Consider the following 16,181-nt stretch of genomic DNA (forward strand, 5'->3'; position numbering starts at 1 on the left):
CTCCACCTGAGCATCATCAATGACAGCCGGTTCCCGCTCCCGCACCTCAGGGATCAGACCCCTCGGACACCTCCGAAACATTGTCTCCGCTGATGTAACTCCAGTGGACACATGAGGGGTGGCCCTATATTCCCTCAGGAACTGATACAGAGCCCGTTGCAGACAGGGTCCTTTGCCGTGAGCGATGAGGAACACCTTGTTCAGAGTTCTCATGAACCTTTCAGCTTCACCATTTGAACAGGGCCAGACTAATGTTATCTTCCGGTGTTGTATTCTGTAGTCCCCCATCAGCTGGGCGAAGCTGTCCCCTTGGAATGGCGGTCCATTGTCTGAACACAGGGACTGAGGCAGGCCGTGAGTGGCAAAGATCTTCACTAGGGCCACCGCCATCTTGTCAAAAGAGACTGAGTCGATGAACTCGTCCTCAGGGTACCGCAACCACTCATCCACCACCAACAGGAAATGAGTGTCCTGGCCCGTGGAGCCAAAGTCAGCATGGCTGTTTTCCCAGAGCTTGTTCCTCAGGCGTCGTCTCAATCAGGGGCTCCGTCTGTGCGGGGGCCGCTGCCTGGCACCATACACAGGCTGACACAAAGTCCTCCACACTTTTCTCAAGGTCCGGGAACCATACTTTCTGTTGCAGCCGGGCCTTAGTCTCGGTAATTCCTTGATGGCCCTGGTGCGCTAGCTCGATGACCTGGGGAACCTTGCACATTGGTACCATTATGCGGTCACCCCTGAGAAATAGCCCAGACTCAACAAATGCCAGTTCACCTTTGACTCTCCACAGTCGTTCAAGCGCTGACCGCGCCTCCTGGGTCCTTTGTGCCAGCGTGTCCACCACCGTCCTCCATGACTCTTGCTGAAGGGCCGCCTTTAGGATTCGAAAGCACCCAACCTCGGCCGCCGCTTTTTCCAGCTCCTGGAGAGACACCGAGTTTGGGGTTGCCGCCTCCACAATCAGCCTCATATGTTCATCAGCCTCCTCCCCACTGATGTTTCCACGTCTTTCTGCCTCGCCTCTGGGGTGCCTAGACAGGTAGTCAGCAGCGTTGTTACTGCCCGGCCGGTACACCAACTAGACCCCATATTCCAGGAGTGCCAGCATCCAACTCTGAATCATGGCTGGAGGTTTGGAAAACGAGCAAGCCATGATCGGCAGCAGGGGCTTATGGTCAGTTACATGGGTGTAATTTTCAGGGGTACGGGGGTGTTTGTCCCCCCCAACTTTCATGGCACACTATTTTGTCCCCATTCATTTTTCGCGTGGGCACCTTTTCATCAGATGTCATGTCCCCTCAACATTTTCAGCAAGGTTACTCCACTGGTCATGTATCCACCGTCAACGGCCATCCTAGCACATACAGGCGAAAGTGCCAGCACCCCCACAAGACTGCCAGGGCCTATCTCTCGATCTGTAAGTATCGCTGCTCGGTCTCCGACAGCGCCTGCTCACGCAGTCAATCGGCCTGATCTCCCTGTTAGTGTCTGCCTGGGTGGGAACTGCACCCAGACCAAACGGGCTGGCGCCCACCACGATTTCTGATGTCAGGGATGGATCGAAAGAAACACCATAGTGACCTCCGCTGTCAGTGCTCCCGTCACGTCCTCGAACGCGGCCTGCTCGAGCAGACCCAACTGCCATGTTGCCTCTTTCTTAGACTTCTCAGGGGCTTAGACCTGGAGGCTGGGTTCCGGGTGAACCGGCCACAGTAAGTGACCATCCGCAGGAAGCTTCGGACCTCAGAGACTTCCTCTGGGGGCCTTGCCTCCACAATGTCTTTGACCTTTTGGAGATCAGGTGACATGCCTCTCTCCTTGAACACGAACCCGAAAAACTCAAAGTTTTTCTTGAGGAATTTGCATTTTTCCTTATGCAAGGTCAGTCCGAGTGCCTGCAGCCGTTCAAGAGTTTTCACTAGCCTCTCCATGTGTTCTGCCTCTTTCCTTGCAAACACCCGGATGTCGTCACTGATGTTGAGGACTCCATCCAAATCAGTCAGGGCCCCACGAATGATGTTCTGGAACACCTCTGCCACAGAAGACACCCCGAAGCTAAGGCGCTTCTATGTGTAGAGGCCTTGGTGCGTGGTAAAGGTGGTAATGTACCTTGAGTCTGGATGCAACACCACTTGATGGTATCCCACCCGTAGTTCCAGCTTAGAAAATAATTCAATTATGTCATTGATCGTGGGGTGATGTGTCTGTCACGCTTGATGGCCTTGTTTGGGAGCCTCATATCCACACAAATTCTCACTGAATCTGGTTGCTTTGGCTTCCTTGCAATGACAATTGGAGACACCCACGGCTCGGTCCATCCACCTTCTCAATGATGTCTTGTGCCACCAAACTGTCCAGCTCTTTGTTGATGAGGTCTCGCAGATGGAATGGGACTCTGCAGTGATTGAGCACAATAGGTTATATTTAATCGTCAATATGCAGCCTCACTGGTTCGCCGGCCATGCGGCCGATTCCCTCGAAGAGCTGGCTGTAATTCGCAAGCAGCCCCTGCACGTCCTCCACATACACTGAGTAGGCGAAGCTCACAATGCCCAGCGCTTATGCTGCCACACAACTCAGGAGGCCATTGCCGCTGACGCTCGTTACATAGAATTGGGCCTTGATGGATGACCATCCATACTCAACGTTTGCCACAAATGCCCCGGCCAATGGGATCGGCTGATCACCACCAAAGGTGAATATGCGCGCCCTAGGCTTCTGTAATGTGGGTGGCGCCACCATGGCATCATAGTGCACCTTGGCCATTAAATTGACGCCCCTGTGTCCACCAACACCGGTATCGTCGACTTTCACGAGGCACTGTGGCTGTCTTCTGGTGGTGGCATGTAGCGACACTCGAGATAAAGAAAATATTCTCCTCCTCGTCCTCCTCTTCATCTTTGTGAGGTACACCATCCTCCCCTTGGTTTACTTGGGAGACATTGGGATGGCGCTAATGCCTAAATAAGCCTGACTTTACCGTCCCCCTAGGTACCACCACCGGCACCGGAGCCCTGCACATACAGGCATAATGATCGAGTGTCCCACAATGTCCACAGGCTTTCCCCTGCGCCGGGCACTCTGCAGGGTACGGAAGATCATACCTACACTTTATGCAGGATTCGAGGGCTCTAGCACCACTGTCATGCTGCCCAGCACTTGGACGTCGGGCCACTTTTGCGCCTTGACCGTGGCCCACAGCACATACCTCCTCCGTCTTCCCTGGATGCACTGCTGTATCCATTTTTGAGGTGCGTACCTCTGACACCTCCTGGCAACGGGCTAGCTCCAATATGCACGGTAGCATGAGTCCCGGTTCCCGCAGCACCTGTCTGTGCAGTTTTCCAGATGAACAGTCTTGAATCAGTTGGTTCCTGATCATTGTTTGGGGATTCCCCGGGCACACGACAGGGACATCCAGTGCAGACGTCCATAGAAAGTGTCCAGAGACATTGGGCGTGTGGCCACTTGCCACTACTCCACGCTAGGGCTTGTGATATAAGCAGCCCCCTCCACCAATGTCAAAACAGACAGGAATTTTGACTGTCGTAAGCGGCCAGTTAGCATTAGCAATGTGTTCGGGAACATTTCACTGCATTGCCTGGTACAGCTTGACAGTCCTTCACTGGTCCTGTAGGTCCCTTCCTCTAACGAGGTTGATGCCGATGTTGGAGGCCTGCGAGGATTGCGAACGGAGAGCTGAGGAAGTGCCGCTTTCTCTCCTTTTCAGGGGAGCTGTTAACGGTGCTCTCCGACATCCTCAGGAGCACTTGGGAACACCAGCCCGCTGAGCCCTCTGAGACCGAGATTCTGACTGGGTAGGTCCGGCAGCGTACTGCGAGTAGTCTATTGGCCGCAGTGTTTTCTATCTGTGGCGTGCTCACCACCTCAGCGTTCATACGCGAGGTTGTTGTTGATCTGAGCGCAGTGCCTGGGAGGTGGAGGCGGGTAAGGTCCCTGGGGTGGTTTACACGGTTTGGAAATCTCACCATGCTCACTTATTTTCACCTTGATTATCAGGCAACAATTTTAGAGGACATGTGCATGTGACCCCAGGGCCCATACAGTATCAGCAATTAAGCCAGCAGTTGGTTAGAGTGCTGGAGTACTCTGTGTGTGTGTGGACACTAATTCTGGCAGCACATTTTTGTAAAAAGCAAAACAGCTGGGTTTACTCTTTACGTCAACCCATGTGGTGAATAAGGGCAAAACAGTTCGGTATTTTTGGTATCCTCAACTAAGGCTGCAAAAAATTAACTATCACATTTCATTGGCGCTGAACTGAGCCGTCGGAAGCAGCCGTTGGTTTCCTGTATTCTTTCGGAGACTGTCTACGGTGTTGGTTTGACGTGCCCTGTAACGTGGTTAACGATTCCTGAGGTACTTTTCCTCCAGTGTACTTGCACTTTTCCCTGCTAACAGCTACCAGCATTCTGAGGCGAACTCGTGCCTGGCGCTATCTACACCGTGTGATACGTTTTGTTGTTTGGAGGAGCTTGGTGAGCCCCTGAGCAGTCTGGCAGCCCCGAGGAGATAGGGGCGACTTTTTGCCGACAGCCGCGGGTGTCTGTGGTGATCCATGGGCAAACACAGTAACTATTTTAGACCTTGTTACTGATAAATATGACAAGGAAAAATCAAACACGGAAAGAAAATGTACAACATAAGCGCCCCAATTTACGCAAGTGGCAACACGTATTCAGCCTTAAAAAGTGCTAAAAATGATTAACCTTCTCAACCTTCTCAAGAAACTTCTTCGGAGCCCTGGATAAGACTTCACCCAGACATTCATCAGATACAAGAGAGGCCGACAAGGACAAACGCTTGTCAGACTTAATAGATAGCAACTCACTGCTGAATTTAGTGAAAGACTTGAAAAGAGCCTCTATGGGCAGAGAAAAAAGGCTACCTAACGAAAAAAGTTCTGAGGGCAACGAGGGCATTAGCTTGTCCTATTCCCCAGATATGTCAGTCTTTGCAACATATTCGGACTCATCGGATACATCTCTGTCCGAAGAGGAAATTGAGTCTGGTATGGGGGATAACGTTATGGTGGATGAGGACACAGACACAAAAAGCTACTTGATGGCACCGGAATGTAAGATCGACACTCAAGCGGCATTAATAGCTTCCATAAAAACAGAAATAGGAGACAACCATAAGATCAACAACAGCACTCTTTAAGAAAATGGACAACTTCTTAAATATAAAAAGCAAGCAAATACTTGCTGAAGGAGCCAAGGAAGACACCAAAAATGGCAAAGACAAAGAGAAACAAAACCTAGGATCTCACGACTTAAAAGAAAAGGTTCGAGATTCGAGGGCAACCAGAAAAGGAAAAAAGGGATTGGGATTTCGAGGAGACACAAATATCCCTGCTGACTGAACTTAAGAAGGTTTTAAAAAACAAACAACCTCATAAAACAGTGGAGAATCAGAAACAGCAAAGTTTGCCTGAGTGTAAAGGTTTTGAACTTCCGAGGAAGGAGGGAATAAGTGCTACGCAAAACACAGGAGGGACAGAGATAAACAAAGTAAATAGTAACCCACTAGATCAATGGGACAAGATCTCAAAGAGAGTAAGGATGAAGGGAATTAATTTATCACCGGCCCCCAAGCCAGCAGAAATACAAGGGGTGAGGAAAGAAATGAAAAAAGGAAGAATCTCACACAAAGCAAATACCTGTGGAGGAAGACTTCAAAATGCCAATCATCCATCCTGGCGCCTTGAAAGATGGTGGGACATTGGTTATACTGGAAGAAATCGCACCTATTGCACAGAGCCCATTCCTTAATCAATCGGTACTACTAGCAATATTTAAACAGCTAGAATACATGGAGTATATCCATAAACAAGATATTTTGAGAATCGAGTTACCTAAATGGAACAGTGAGACAAACTGGGCTTTGATCGAGTTTGTGTCACCACTGGTGGTGGCTTTATTGAAAACTCATCCAGAAACACTGCTTAGAGCAGGATCTACACTTATAGCCTGTCAGAAAACAGAAGGCACAAAAGTAAATTAGGAAGTTCAGGCAAAGAACACAAGCCCTATATTAAACCTGTCAATAGAAAGAGAGGCACTGAGAGCCCTACAAGAGCAAAAGGTTAGGGTGGCCCCTCCTGCTCCCCTTTCCACATTATGGATGCCCATGAACGCATACCGTGGGGCCAACTGACAAGCACAAGTCGCAGAAAAATTACTATGTTGCTCTTGGAACACAAGAGGACATAAATCATTCTTAAAACACCCAAAGGGCCAGCAAATGATGAAGGAGGTGGGCATATTTATGTTCCAAGAAACATGGTACACAAAAAACTTTTACATCAATGGATTTCAAATACTATTTAAAAAGGCGATAAAAACCAACAAAGGCAGGCCGAGTGGGGGGCTCGCCATCAGGGCAAGGTCTGGTCCCTTGGACAAGCATACAAGATTCCCCGAATGTGTTAATAGACGTATTGCAAACCTCCAGTAAGTCTTTGGATGATAACATATTAATCATAAATATCTACGACCCTGTGGGTGGTCTATAGACTAAACTGGTCCACAGGGTAATTACAGAGGCCTTAACGAGCTGGATGGAATACACATTCCTTTAGGGGAAATCTTACTTGCAGGAGAGCGCTACACAAAATAAATACCTCAAAAGTGGGGCAAAAACAAAGCTGGCAATCACTTTTTGAATTCTTTGACCTGGTTCCTAGTGAGATGCTACCTAGCACGGCGATGGCACCAATGTACACATGGACAAATGGGATAACCTCCTCCACAATAGATCACATAGTTATGAGCAGGGCTATATGGGAAACAAGCAGTCAGATAAAGGTAACTCACAGCGGTGCCAGTGACCATGGAATTTTGCACTGGACATCGACGCAAAAGGGTACCCTGGACAAACAAAAAAAATGTGCACATGTATTTATAAACAACAGTGGTGACAGACTGAGATGGTCACATTGGGACATTGAAAGGCTAAATGAAGTAATAAGAGCTAACAAAGGTAAATTGAACTCCTTGCATAAAACAGGGGTTTTGAACCTGGAAGAGATAATAAAACAGATTATTCCACCCCATATATAAAACAACAAAGGAAGGTGCCATAACAGCCAAGAACAAGATCATACATTATTTGACCCAATTATACATGAAAGAAAGAAAAAATATCGAAATGACAAGGCCGCTGTGAAACGTAATTCTGTCCTAAATGTCCCATATAAAAAACTTGGCTACAAAGTATAGCAAATGGCAAAAACCGCATAGATACTCCATCAAGACGGTGAACTGGAACAATCTGTTTATATGGCTAAGACAAGACAATAAAGCAAAATTCTGGTGAAATTACAACAGTTTCAAAAACCTGACATCGAAGATTGACTTAAATCCCATATCAGAGGAAGGATGGGTAAAACACATCCAAAAGCTCTACTCACCAAAGGATCGGTCGCTTACAAAATCTCGAGGAGAAGCAATAATAGATTGGAATACGTTTGACGTATCCTTAAAAGTCAATTTTGGAAGAAGAGCTTTGAGAATCAACGCTAGAAAGAATGATAACAAAATAAAAAGCCTCCCGTGCACCAGGGTCGGATGGCATCCCAAACTTGGTATACAAAGCAGATGCAAACCTATGGGCGAGAATAATTGTACGTCATTTCGGGGAAATATTGAGGTCTGACCAAATGTCTGAGAGTTGGAGAAAAGCTATAATGGTGCCAATATTAAAAAAAGGGGATAGATTAATAACATCTGCTGGCAATGATGGATGCCAGCCAGAAAATCTTTGCGGGAGTTCTTCTGGAAACGTTGAACATATGGGCAGAAAACAAGAACATATTTAACCTATTCCAAACAGGTTTCAGGAGGAAATATGGAACAACAACTAACATCGCAGCTCTGCAATTCTTGAGAGCAACACAAAAGGTGAAAACTTATTATACTGCTGTTATGTGGACTTTTCTAACGCTTTTGATCTAGTGTCAAGAAGTAGATTGTGGATTAAACTGAAAGCTTGTGGCATCGATCCGGTGCTACTATACTTTATACAGGAGCTTTACAAAAATACCACAGTGGCTGTCTGTCTAAGTCAAGAGGGTGTATTGACAAAATGTATCGAAACCCTGGAAGGGCTGAAACAGGGTTGTGCACTGGGTCCTACCCTGTATAATTTATATATGGCGGATATGGACCGAGCTTTACTGGACAGAAGAAATGTTCCACCTACCATAAATGATGTAAAAGTGGTTATGACGGCTTATGCTGACGACATAATCATTTTTGACCAGACACAAATTGCCTTGCTTCGCTCCCTGAATGCCCTGGAAAAATATGCCAAAGATAATTCCATGATTATAAATAAGAACAAGACAAGGACAATGTGTCTGAAAGACTCTCATAGAAAGTCAAAAAAGAAATCATGGTTCTTGGAAGGTACGAAATTAGAAAGGGCAACCGAAGTGCTACATCTGGGTTTTCCCATCTAGGCGATTCCATCTGTAACGCATCACAAAGAATGCATCATGCCCAAAATATGGCGAAGGTGGTTGGCCATAAAAAGCTATGTGCAGCACAAAGAAGGTGGAAACATTGAAGGCTTTCTAAAAATATACAAATCTAGTGTGTGCCCGGCGATATTGTAAGCACTTGAGAAATTGCCAGAAAAGGAAATCGGGTGGTTACCGAAAATGGAAGGGAAAATCCTTCGATCTATAATGAATATGCCTAAGAGAGTACCAGTGGAGACCCTGAGACTAGAGTACGGAGTAGAATCCTTACTCGCAAGATGGTCCATTAAAAAAAACACTTCTCCATTTAAAAATCAGTAAAGGAATAGCAAGTAAGAATCCTCTCCTTCAGTTAAAGGGAAAAACAACAAAAGGTGATTTTTCCAACTATTTCAGCAAAGAGCAGAGCCATTTTGCAGACTCCTATCTGTGTTCTTAGTGTTTAAAAGTAGAAACAATATGTGATCGACCAGACTACGAGACAGTCATCAAAAAGAAATCTAGGTAGATGGACAAGATAAAAGACATAGATAGTCTGTGTAAGTTAAGTAGATACAGAGAGTATTCTCACCAAGGTTTTGATAGGAGCAAACATAGAACCTATTTAACAAAATGGTCTAACCCATCACTGAGGAGATTTACACTTCAATTAAGGCTTAATATATTGGGGACCAAAGAATATACGAACAAGTGGAACAGGACTGATCACCAAGATGAAGACAAAATGTGCAGGCACTGTGACAAAGAAGTGGAAACAACTCGGCACTTACTGACTGCCTGTACAGCTTTGAAACCCCTCTACATAAAGGGCTATGGAGGGCGAGTCAGACACATGGAGTACATAAGCAGGGATCAGTTCTGGTCAGACTTGATTGGGGCTGAATCTATAGTTCATAACGCTGCAGCCCACGACATATGGAAAAAAGCTACAAAGTAGATACGATACGAAAACTTTGGTCAACAACTTTGACTCTATAATGCACATGCCACCATAACTACAGAAATGGATGGAGTTTTTTTTTATACCCTTACCTGTAACCATTGATGCTGCTGAATTTCTTTAATCCTCTTTTAGTGAAAGTGATTTTAATTGTTTTTTTTTTTAGGAAATGCAATTTTTACTTTGTGAATTTGAATGCAAAAGTTTGTTCTTGATTGAATATAAACTAAAAGCATTAATAAAAAATAAAAAAACAAAAAATAAAACAGCCAGGAACAATGGGGCAATTATCTTGGTCCAAAGCCTAGATGTCCCAAAAATTGAGTGGGGTGGGCCCAGGGGACAAGAATAAGACACTGTAGGCCTCCCCTTTCTCCTCACCTCACACTCGATGCGTCAAGAGTGTTAAAACACTCCAGAAATGATGAATGTGCAGCACAATGCTGTCCCCTGGACAGGGGATTAAAAAATTCCACGTGGGGGGCGCACAAGCACTCCTAGCAGGAGCCGCAACCCTCATTACCGCATGGACAAGATGGCGGCCGACCGCGTGAACTCTACCGGATCTGCGGCATGAAAACTGGAGAAAATGCCTCCACGTTTGTTCACCGCCTGTGCCCGGGTCTGCGTTGGATCAATCCCATCCTCGTTGCCACTGGTGTGTGTGGCCAGATTACCCTTCTGGCCCTGTGATCCCCCCAGCCACAGAGCACACTCGAAGATATGCTTGCTGTCCAGGCTCCACGGTCGCTGTGATGCAGCTGTGGAGACGCCCCGTTTATTCCAGGCACAAGCGGAGGAGGTACGTCACTCTGCCGCGTGTGTGCTCTTAAAGGGGCAGACACCACACGCTCTAGGTGTCGCTCAAGCAAAACCTATGAGCAAAAAACTTTTAAAAACTCTGCAGAAGCGTGTCAAGCCATGTGAGACCTCTGCCTGTAACCAGTCTAAAAAGCAAAGATGAAAGGCTTGTGGCCACTCAGGGCTCGCCATCACCCTCCTCCCTCCCTTTTCTCTTGATGCTTTTTTATAAAATCACATACCAATGGATCTTAGTTATTCATTTTCCTTTCAGTTAATGCTAGCATGCCGAGCGTATAATTGTGTGAGAAGGCTACTTAAACCGGAGGCTATCACTCGCTTCCTTTCATTCCAGTCTCCCCTTCCACTCTTTCATCTCCACCCTCTTCTTCCACTGCTATCCGCTCGCTAATTCCGTCATTACAACCGCTTTTCCTGCTTTCCCACCTTATTTTACCACTTTGTGATTGGTTTAAAGCACTTAATACCCAGAGGTTTCTAAGCTCAGACCCAGGATCGAACCTGTGTTGCTCAGCATCGTCTTGCTTCGAAGGCGAGCGCGTTGCCCATGTGCTATCCTCCAGAGATTTTCACGCTCTTTCTTCCAGCAGACCAGTCAGTGTCTGGTTTCCTCAGGCGGGGGCACACTACGGCATGGTATGGACAAGGATGGGTGCTTTGGGACTATACTTTGGTGATTGGCAAACTCGCTTTTTCCCTTTCTATTCCAGCTGCTATTTTCGCTGTTATTTCCCCCCCCCACGTGACCCTATCTCTCTATCACACAACCTGCCTCTCTTTCTCCAACCATTCTCTCTCTCTCTCCTTACTCCCACTCCCTGCATAACATGTACAGCCACTCTCCTCGCGCCATCCCTCTCGATCTCTGTGCAACGCTCTCCTTTCTTTTCTGTGATCCCCGCCCTGTTGATGATTCCATATTTCACGGTCCCCATACATGCCGCCCTTGGCTCGGCTGTGAATAATGCATAGCTAAGAGTACTGAATTATGCACTGAGTTGTCACAGTGTGCTCCGTGTTTGTTTAGGATTATGGGGTCCTCCTGGAATTTCGGGAGGGGCATGGGTAGCACAGGAGCGAGTTGGGGGAGTGTCGGGGCAGAGTGCAGTGGATTAGCCTCAGAACCAGGTTAAGTGTTTCCCTGGGGTCTCTTCCTGTGGGTCAGTGGCGCGGAGAGTGATTGTATCCGGGAAGGGTTATTTATGATTAAGTGAGCACAGACAGGAATGGATGGGAAGGGAGATGAAGCCAGACGGTGCATGGTGTGCATAATGGGGAGGCGGCTGGAGTGCGGTGTCCTTATTCATAGAGATGAACAGTGAGTGGTAGGAGGTGAATTTTAGTTCTAGTTGTTTTGGATCCTAGAACAAGGTTACTAATAATGTAGAGGGAAGTTATCCACTTAGTATCAATCAGCCTACCCTACCTATGCTGCTCAATGCCTTGGATTGGGAATATCCACCAACAGGCACTATATAAATATGCAAATACGTTTAGAGAATTCAGCGTTGCTTCACTATGCTGATGTTCCATTCCATTTGCACTTCCTTACCCCCCAGCTTTCTTCTGCTCACTCTTATCTATTTAAATGTTCCTCACACAGTGAACACATACACTCAGGATTGATGTCCCAGGTCTCCGGGCAGTCCACCTATCATGACCTTCTCAAACCATGCCAACAACATACTTAGGATATCTCGAGCACCTCACACACACTAACTTTACATATGCACCCACAACACCGCAACTCGGGCGCGCAGCGCCGTTGAGCTGGTCGGGCTTCCGTTTCCCCCAGCACCCTGAAATTTGAGCTTTTTGGTACTTAAGTTGGTGTTCAGTATCGAAAAGGTCGCAGAAAGCGTTAGCAACGTTTTCAGTAGAACACCTATTCTGAAGGTGGTGCATTCTTCCGAAATCGGAATAAATGCGCAACTTTCGGAATATATGTGCCGGTTGCTCTGATGGGCGATAAACCAAACTAGCAACCAGCACTTTCGGTATTTGGCATTTTACCTGGCGATTCTTGTGGCACTCCTCCACTGTAGCACATGACCAAAAGTGGCGCACATGTACGGCACCACTTTAGTGTTGTTGTTGTGGACGAGTGCCACATGAAGCAGCGTTCCTTGTTTGAAGAGATTTTTCATGTTGAGAAATCACAGGTGTGCATATACAAGAAAAGACTGCTTTAATTTTTTGTTTATGAAAAGATGCATGCTGCAAGCATGGGGAGCAGTTAACTGTTTCAGCCGCTCCAAAGTAAAACACTATCCCAAAAAGCAACATCTAGGACTTTAGTGAAATGACAACAATGTTTTTAGTATTCCTCGTTCTTTATGGAGTAAATTCAGGGCTAGTTTAAAACACTTTTAAATTAAAGATATCTAAGCTTTAAGTGTAAGCTTGGGTAAACCCATTCTGTGTTGAATATATGTCACCACAAATTACGATAATGACCTATTACTATTAGCATGACCTCCTAGAGTGGAAATAGCTCTGACCATTTCTTCGAAGTAAAAAAATCTGGGGCTAATATTTAAAATAGAATTATCCCTTGGCTCTCACATTAACGCAATAGATTAGGTACTGAACTTTAAAATGTCTATACCCTTTAAAATGCTGCTGTTTCTTCAAAAGATCACCAAATTGAACTGACAAGAGGCATGGTGATGGCGTGATTAGACAACTGTAACATTCTCTACAGAGGCCTCTCCAACACCCATAGCTTCCGCCAAAGACTGCAAGATAAAGCCGCCAAAGTGTTCTTGGACTGTGAAAGAAGATGATCTCAGCGCACTTTCGCAAATGTACGATTACCACGTTATTTTACGAAAGTGCTGCCGAGATTTACAGAAACAGGAGGATTGCAGGTGTAAAGGAGGTCTCAAGCACTATTCGCACCCCTACCACCCATTGTGAAGTACCAGGAACGTTCACGCTGAAATATGTGACGTATGATGAGCAAATATACCAGCAGAGAGCCGCAGTGGGGCTCTGTCCAGTACCTATCAGACTGACAGCACTTATTGAAGTACCAACACCTAAGAACAACTGGACAGTGAGGTACCCATTGAGAAAACCGTATCGACAAATGAGACAGAATGATGATTGTCAAAATGCAATACATGAAGAAGCCAAGAAGGTACTAAAAGAAGACGGTGACATCACAAGAACCCGGACTGACTCACATATAGAAGATATGACAATCTATGAATGATGAAACGAGACGAAACGCCATGGATAAGTGACATCCTGAGTTTAAAGTGAAACAGTTGATGTCAAATGTAAGAAACCTATGCCATTAGCGTGTTGAACATATTCAGCCAGTTTACACGTGTACATATGCAAAGAACCGGAAGAAGCTAAGAAAATCGTGAGGCTTGCTAAGAAAGAAAGAAAGCACTTTATACAAGTATACTTCCACTATGCACAAGAGCAGAACCGACTAAAAGGTTACTTAAGGTCTCAAGAGGAGAGCTTCGCAGCAAACAAAACGAGAATTAAAGACAGAGAGAAACTCAGACGAAGGCAAGTCATGGAAAGAAGCCAAGGTCGTACCAGCTGAAATAGCCAAACAGTGGACACAATTAATGAAGAGAAGAACAGAGTATCCTATTCTGAAAGGTCAAGATAAGTCACAGAAGGCAGATGACTGGCAAAATGAAATCAAATACACGAATTACATGGAGAATAAAATGATTTCACGGTGTCGGAATCACGTGACCGAGCAAGTAGAAGGGATGAAACTTTCACACCTACGCATGGATTTGTGACATGCCCAGACGCCTTCTCTTTTCCAGACCAAGAAGCAGTCTTGCGGCCAAAATACAAAGAAATAATTGACACATGACCACTGAAGTGATGATTGATTGTTGCAATAATTGGAGGGAGGGTTGGGGTGAAAACAAACTCCCTGCACCTGGCCGGCTATGATGCACGCTGCTAGGCTAGTGTAAAAGTATGAGTGGGGTTGATGCCATCCCAATCATAGTGGACCAAGTCATCTAGGGTCCTATAGTTAGTAGAACCAATGAGACATCGTACTTTTAATGACGTCTACAATAGCCATTTTGAAGGAAGGGCCTAGATGCCCCACCTGACACTGTTTATCCAATCCCCTCACTTCGTTACCATATACAGATATAGCACCTATATTAAAGTTACCTTCCTAGAACCAGTAGAATTGCATGCAACATTTTAAGCGTTACACGCCAGCGATGACGCGTTTTTAGCATAAATTATGTTGTGTTTTTTATGAAATTAAGTGGCGTTGAAGCGAGAAGAAAGATCGAGCGATTGCTGATATTGATTAACTCCCTATTTTTTGTACACGGACTCCCTTTGCCAAACCATTGACTTGTCATTATTGATTTGATGCGAGAGTACGAATCTGCATCCCCATCCATCTCACAGGTGCTGTTGCCTCATCTTAAAGTGCTATTGGGTAACCCCCAGCTCTATGGGCCAGTTGGAGTCCTAGTGCACACAGGCAGTGCACTGTCATGCACTATGATGACGCCCGGGCCCACTTAAGAATAATCGTGGTGCCTTGGTGTCAGGAAAGGTACCGCGAAGCATGCTGTTTAGCACGCTCCCTGCGCATACATGAGAATCGGACAGAGGGGAGAGAAATCTTTCCTACAACCGGCGGCTTTAAAGTGTTACTGTGTTCATGCAGAAACATTTATTTGCACAAACGCAGCAAAACTTTAAAGCTGTTAGTTTCAGGAAATGCTTCCATCACTGCACTGCCTTACAAAAATTAAATGCACACATCAGCCCCCGCCCCACGGATGCAAGCGAACATATAACAATGTTATGTGTTCTTTCACATTTGATAGGAGGGGGCTGATGTGCACACTTGCTTTTTGTTAGGCAGCGAGGCGAGGGAAGCCTTTTCTGAAACTAGCAGTGAGAAAGGGTGTTGCATGTTAACTCATTATGTATGTTTGTATGCATGTGCGCAAGGAGTGTGTATGTAATGTATGTATGAATGAGTGAATGAGTGTGTGTGAATGAGTGTATGATGCATGGGGGTTGGGTGCACATGTAAATGAGCGAGTGTATGGTCAATGGGAGGTTTAAATGAGTGAGTGAATGGGGGTGTGGTGGTTGGTAGGAGAGGGATGGGTGGGAAAGACAGATAGGATAAATGGGTTCCATGTGTTAATATCCCTGCAAAAATATTGCCATACAAGAATGGCACCATTTTTTTGCAACAATATTAACCCATGGAACTTGCGAGGGACACCCCTGCAACCCCCATATTTATTTTAAGGGAGCGGGGGACACCCTGCAAACCCTGCTCCCAGTTACCGCATAAATTATCCCCACAAATAATGTCGCCTATGGCTGTTCCCGGCGACCATATATATGGCGGCATTAATTGTAGGGATAATATTACCTGATACCGATAAATAAGCTCCCTGCCAGGCAACCCTTGGGGTAGAACAGAGGGGGCGGAGCCTCTAGGTTTGCCACGCCTGTTTCTAAAATGGCCCCCCATAAACAGTTAGCCTCCCCCGAAATGTAGGTTTCATTGCACTCCTGCCTCAACTGCATACTTCGAGCATTTGCTTAAACACCTTTTTCATGTTTTAAATGCACACCATCCCAGCCACAACAAACTCGACTATCTCTCTCTTATATCACACTGTTTTCCGGTCAGTGCCTTCTAGCAGACAAGGGACATGTGTTCCCTACTGAATGCTTCTAAATCGGCCAAGGTTTATGCGCTTTGAGACGACTACGGTGGTGAACTGGCACAGTAGTAAAAATAAACAATAATAATAATAATAGTCTTTTCTCAGCACTAGATGACATGGGTGTCATCTATACAAACTTTGCAGATGGCACTCAGATCCTTATTCCACTCTCTGGGAATTATGCCCAAAACACTCTGACTATCAACAA

The sequence above is a fragment of the Ambystoma mexicanum genome, chromosome 9 (assembly GCF_040938575.1).
Source record: "Ambystoma mexicanum isolate Mex_15411 chromosome 9, UKY_AmexF1_1, whole genome shotgun sequence".
NCBI lineage: Eukaryota > Metazoa > Chordata > Amphibia > Caudata > Ambystomatidae > Ambystoma > Ambystoma mexicanum.